We start from the raw sequence: 6,660 nt of genomic DNA, 5'->3' as shown, positions 1-6,660 counted from the left end.
CCAGCCGCGGCCGCCCCCGCCTCCCGGGGTTAAGGAGGCGCTGGGCTGGGGGAGCTGCGGCTGTCTTGCGGGGGCTGCGGCTGCTCTCTCCGGAGGAGGGAGACCCCAGCGGCGCCGGGGAGCCTTGGTGCCCCGTCGGGACCGACCGGGGCCGGGGCGTCCCCCGGCACCCCTACCCCGACCCGGCCCAGGGGCTCGATTCACCCCGGAGGTGGCCACCGGCCGGGGGCCCTCGCCCCTCAGGTCGCTGCCAGCAGCAGGTTCTCGCCACTCCCCCCGTCGGCGGTGGCAGCTGTTGTGCCACCCCTGCAACAGTCGCTAACCCGCCCGGCGGTTGCCTTCTCCGGCCGCAGGGCGATCCCCGGGGTCGCCACCCCCAAATGGCTGCCTGCGCCTGGGCCCGGGCCTGGCAGCCCCTGCCACGGGGCAGGCTTGCTGCCCTGGGTGACCTGTTCTGCCTCTACCAGCCGTGCAATGGTTGTCCCATTTCAGCCCAGGATGCTCAGAGTCGTCTACCACCCCACAAAATTAAAATCTCCATCTCTCTTCCCTCATGCCTTGTATTTGGCAATAACCTATCACAGTTACCTCTCCAAACCTTAAAGACGCGTTTCTGCCACAACCCCGTTTAACAGTCTCATCATTGTCTGTTCAACGTATTGCCAAAACCATATAGAAAACCGTGAATTATATAGCGTTGTCCTGCTTTCACCCAGCTGGCTGGAAACTGGGAGTCTCATGTTGGCCTGTCATAAGGCTAGTCTTAGGGATGCAGACCAAGGCATCCATTATTTTACAACATTAAAGGGGACTGAGCAGTGAAGAAAACTATACAGATCAAAAACTCCAGAATGTGTGTGTGAGAAAGAACAGGAACTGCTTGGGATCCCCCTACATCTGAGGCCAATGTCATAGACAGGCCGCTTCTGCATGGAAATCCAAAATGCACAGTCATGAAACAGCCTCCGTTAGGGTCCCTACCCCAGTTATCTGAAAGACTCCTTGTGTTTAATAATCTCTTCTTTCTGTGGGTAGTTTCACATTTGCATCCCTCCAAATGCTAACACTACTGTAAGGGTTGGTCTAGAGGATAGGACTCATGCTGGGAGAAAATGGCATTTTCTGAGTAAAATAATTTCTTTTTTTTTTTTTTTTTTAATTGTTCTGATAGTAGAGGGGGTGTTGCAAGCCTTGCTTCTTTCGCAGGACTTAGCTTGCCGATGTACCTGCAATGACTCCTTGCATTCCTTCAACAGGTCAAAAGCTATGCCAAAGTCCCATGCTTTTATTTCAATAAGTCACAAGAACAAACACTCAACCTCTATGCTTTCAGGATGATTTGTGTCCTTTTCTCCCACACCAAGCCTTTCCTCTGCTCCTATACCAACAGGTCTGGCCGTAGCTCTTCTCCCTGTGCTACTACCTATCAAGAAGCATTTCATGCCCCTTTTCCCATATTATTAATATTATCTCATTACCGATCCCATTACAGTGTTCCTAATCATTACCAAGGGCCAACATCCATCTCTTTCTCTCCCACCTCCGCAGGCCACGGCAGAGCTCTGTCCTATTTTGTCCTTTCCCCCAGCCTTGCTCCAGTCCTGGATACACTATGCACAGGCTCCTCTTGATTCTACTGAGAGAGAAGGCAGAAGCATCATTGTGCTGGGAGGCACTTGGTGGTATCTATGAGTTTTTTGATCTATAGCCAACTGCAGAGGTGTTAGAAAACTGCGGTTGGACTCGACACATGCCAGGCACCTGATGTGCGATCCCCATTTATTTTTCCTTTGGGTTTTCAGGATCCTCTCCACCAAATGAATGTCTGAGATAGTCTCTGCTTTTTATAGACACAACAACAACAACAACAACAACAACAACAACAACAACAACAAAGATGTATCTAACTTACTCTGCTACTTGAAAGAACAGAAATACAAAAATGCCATCCAACACAAAAAAAAGCCCTTGGGAGGCAGGCCAAAGAATCAGCATTGCAGAAATGCACAGAAGTGAATGGATTGTGATCCCATTATCATATTTAGCATTCAGAGAACAAAAAGACCTATTTCAAAGCCTTTGCAAGCTAAGTAGAAGATAGGGGCTAGCAGATGGAGGCATGGAAAAAAAAGTAAACCAGTCACCATGTAACTTATTTTTACATTACATTCAACATATTTTACCCTTTTCCCACTTTTTCAAGATGCCACTGGCTTTGTGCATGACTGAATAGTTAATATTTGTCTAGGAGGGAAAGCTATGAATTTTGACAGATGGATAGCGGGCAGTTGGGACTTCTGGTATCCAGGAAGGTGTAGGAGGTAGCTTTGTTTTTTGGCAGTTAGGACACTGAAACTTACAATACTCGGGAAGGAATTCTCTTCCACATCCTGGCTGAAAGGCTGTTCCTTCCATTTTGCAACTGGTAATAAACAGGCACCTCAGCGATCCAGTGTAACACACAGGTATCCTGTTTATTTTCCTCCCTGAGCAAGGTTTGGTGGTTGGTTTGTGGAGTTTCTTCAGAACCTCTTACCCAGGAAAATATTCCTTTTTATGTATTTGTGTGTAAATACGTATGTAAAAATTTACTTTAGTTGCTCACGTTACATCCCCTGTATCACTCCTTAGAAGTACTATGTGAAAATTATGTATCTGCCCCCCTTTCAGGGTAGCCACATGTAACGATGCGTCTTAGATGATCAAGAGGCTAAACCCGGTGCTTTAAAGCTGGGTGCTTTAAACATGTGTTATGGGCCTTGCCTACAGGAAAGGCTACGCGCCCCACGCCTCTGCCAGCGGCGGCCGGACCTGCGGGGGGTTCCAGAGGCCGGCCCAGCCTCGGACACTTGCCCAGGCACAGGCTTCGCCTCCCGCCGCCGTCCCCTCGGTGGAATGGCTCCTCACCGCGAAGCCTCATGCGCGGGGCTCCCACCTCCCCGCGCATACAGCCTGGGGCGGCCTCCCCCTCCGCCCGGAACCCCGGACTGAGGGCAGCGCGGGTCAGCCCCTCCGAAGGGAGCCCCGCCTGGCAGCAGAGACGCCGGGCAGCCCCGCACGCCGCCCTCATACCGCGCAGCTCCCGCCTGGCGCCATGCCGGCCACCGTTACAGCCCGGGCAGAGGCCGCACGTCCCGTTCCCGCCGGCGGCGCCGGGCGCGACGGACGCCCTCGGGAAAGGCGGGGCGGGGCGGGGCGGGGCGAGGCGGGCCGGGCCGGGCCACCTTAAGAGCGCGAGGAGCCCCCGCAAGCTGCGGCCGGGCGGCCCCGCCCCGCCCCGTGTCGGATCCAGCCTGGGAACGTGTGGCGGGGGAGCGCGCCTGCCCGCTGCGGGGCCGCCCTGGCCCGGGGCCGCCATGAGAGCCCCCGCGGGGGGCGGGGGCACTCGTGGGCGGCCAGCCGCAGGGGCAGCTCTCCCTGGGTGGGGGCGCGGGAGCCTGGCACGACCCTTTCCCCCCCCGCCCCGTCCCGTCCCGCTAACGCCTTCAGTCCGTAGCGCCCATTGGCGGGAGGCGGGGGCAGCCCTAGCCCGCAGTCCACTGTCTGGTTGGCTCCTGCCTCCATCCATCAAAAGGCGACGGCACGGAGGAGCGTTTGCCTTTCTGATTGGCCGTGGCTCGAGAGAAGATGTGCCAGACGGGAAGGGAGGAGTAGCTCCCATTGGTCACTCCCAGCGTGTCAGTCAAATGAGTCACAAAGGGCCGCGGGGCGCAGGCAGGGGGCCCCGGCGGCGGGGCTGTTTGTCAAAGTGCGCAGGGGTCACTTCCTGTCCGTGGCCGGCGATTTCCGGCTAACTCCGCGGCCTGAGGCGGGCGTCGTTGTCCTCTGGCCGGCGCATGCGCAGCGGGTGTGGCGGTGCCTGGCCGCACTTCGCGCGTTGAGTCACGTCACGTCGCGGACGGTGGCCGGCCGGGCGGCGCGGGGCCGCCTCCCGCACGGGGCTGCCTGCGCGGCAGGTGCGGTGGCCGTGGGCGGGCCTCGAGGGTCGGCGCCGCGCCCCGCCCCGCCCGGCCCGGGCCCGGCGCTCCCGCGGGAGGCTGCGGCGCTGCCGCCAGGCGGGGTCAGCCGGGTTGCGGTGGCGCCGTGCGGGGGAGACCCTTTCTCCCGGTCCCGCCGCCTGCAAAATGGCAGGAAGGGGCTCCATGTTGTCTGTTGCAGCAGCGCCCACGGGGGAACTGCGACGTTTGCGAGCGGAGCGGGGCTGTGACTGGCTGCGGGGCTTTCAGGCGCCCGCGCTGGGATCCTCGTGCGTCTGTTCAAACGTAGCGTGCAGCGCTTGGGTGGGTAGCGGTGACCATACATGGGGGAGCGCAGCATCCCTCTTGCTCTTGTAGTTGTGCTCATGCCACTGTAGATGGGAGTAAAAGAAGCCGTTGAATTTAATTTGGTCACTTGCCCAGCAGGTATGACAGAATTCACAGGGTGAAATGCATCCTTTTCCCACTTAAACCCTGCTTGTGTTCTCAAAAATGGAGCATGTTTTATCTGTTACAGCCATGCCTGCTAAAGGAGTGTGCTGGTGTAACCCTGCCAGGTTACATTACAAAATCGAATCGGCCCTGCTCCAGGGGTTTTAGTCACTGGGAAAAATAATGTAATATTTTGGGTGGACAGAAACCCTTCTGTCTCTCACCGCCCACAGAAGTACAGTTTCCACGTGGTCTATCCTGTCTCTGCCATGGTCCCATCCCTTCTTTCAAATAGGACCCGCAACTATACGAACCCTTCCCTGAAACCCTCAGAAGTCTAAAATGGGGACGTTGGCCATGCTTTCAATACTGATTTTTTTTTTCAAAAGAAGGGAAGTCCCAGCCTTCACTTCTTAGTGACTGATAGTTTGCTCTTTGTTTCCTCCAAGCCTGACTCTGTGCAGGCTCCAAGCCATTGCATGTAGTTTTGATAGTCATTTTTCAGATTACAGTAGCGCTTCAGTGTGCTCTGAGGCAGGTAGTTCTGTGAATTGCAGAACTAACAAAGCCTGGTTCCTTATCCGTTTTGGTCTCATAATTGGATTCTTTGACGACTGATAAGGCACAAGTTCTTACTGAAGCTTTTCCCCTAATGGTGCATTTGTGATGTCTTTTTTCATTCTGGTTCTCTGATGCCTTTTAAATCTTTGGTTTGTACCATGACCTTTCCCTCTGCAAGGACAAAAATAGTCTTTCTCCTGTATTTGGTCTCTTATTTTCATGAACCCTACACAAGTTCTTGGCTTTTTAGATCTCTGCAAGGGACTTTTATTCTTCTCATAGCTTTATAGCAAAGTTTTAAACCTGGGTCACTTGCTTTTCCCTTGATCTTTCAGACAGTGGCTAGTGGCTGTAGGTAGGTATCAGAACAGAGCAGGGCTTATTCCCAAGGATCGTGAGCAGAAGGAGACTGCTCCTGTGCCTGCCCAAGGTCAAATGCCCTATTTGAAAGCGAGACATGCCATCATATCTTAGGTAAATGCTTTCATTACCCAGCTTTGAATAATCGGAGGCGGTAGCTTTTTAAAGGTTTATTTTCTTGAAGCTCTTCCTCTTTGTGTGATTAAATATTCACAGAGACAAAAACAGATGGATTATAAACCCCTGTCTTCAGGATGTTGAATCAGTATATGGGAGATACCAGGGAGATACAAAATGACAAATACTGCAAGATACTTAATTGCGTGTTCAGGCTGTGATATCTCTGACAGAAAGCAATGTGGGGAGGCAGGAGTTGGGATCCAGATCTCCCACAAGCTGGGGAAAATGTTTTAACCATGATGGGCTTGGTCTGCCCCAGCCCTTCCTATGGGTTCCCTGTGGCTGAGATGTGCACTGAGTGGGCCTCCAGGAGCTATGCCTTCTAGACAGATTGGTGGGGGAAAATCATACGTAGGAGTCTTGTTCTGGAGCTTCTGTTCAAGCTGAAAAGCTTGGAGGGTGAAGTCAGAGCTGACAGAGTCAGCAAGCACTTACATGAGAATAAGGAATACTTAAATGTAGACTCCTCTGTGATTTCGGTGCTTGTAAGGCTAGGGAGCAGAGGACCCCTGGGGCTGAGATTCCTGGCCATCATGGACTGGCAGACAAGGGTGCCAAGGCCTTCTGAAACATTTTCAGTGGCCTAGGGTCTTCTGTGCTCTATTCTAGCAGGCTTGGATGATGCAAAGGAGCTTTCTTGGGAAGAGAAGGGGGGTGTCAGTGTATGAAGTGAATTTGTTCTACATACATTTTCAATTCATGCTGTTTTTCCTTAGTGTAAAACATCTAAAAAGTTTTGCACGAGAAAATTATTTGCTTGATAATTGCACTTTCCTGACTCAGAAGGTTTACGTAGTATTACTACGTTAAGGATTATATCTCACAAGTGAGATGTTTCAGTAGTTAGACAGGCAAGCTGGTAATGAATATCAGATTCTAGGGTCCAAAAGCTCACAGAGGTACTGTTATGCATGTTACATTACTATAGGCTCAACGAGTACAAAGCAAAATGCAGCAAAGTTATAGAGTGATTCTCTGCTAAAAGGCTGTACGTGAAAACATACCTTCTTGCTTGGCAGTTAAGATGCTTGGGTGCATTCTGACTAATCTTCTGACTTGATGGGCTGAAATAATTTTTACTGTTTTTCTTGCTTGTCAGATCTGCAGAATTAAAATAACTGAGAGAGGAAGCTGGATACTGCTCCTTCCT

The sequence above is a fragment of the Phalacrocorax carbo genome, chromosome 1, assembly GCF_963921805.1.
Source record: "Phalacrocorax carbo chromosome 1, bPhaCar2.1, whole genome shotgun sequence".
In the NCBI taxonomy this organism is placed as follows: domain Eukaryota; kingdom Metazoa; phylum Chordata; class Aves; order Suliformes; family Phalacrocoracidae; genus Phalacrocorax; species Phalacrocorax carbo.
The sequence above is the reverse complement of the archived record's forward strand: the minus strand, read 5'-3'. Positions refer to the sequence as shown.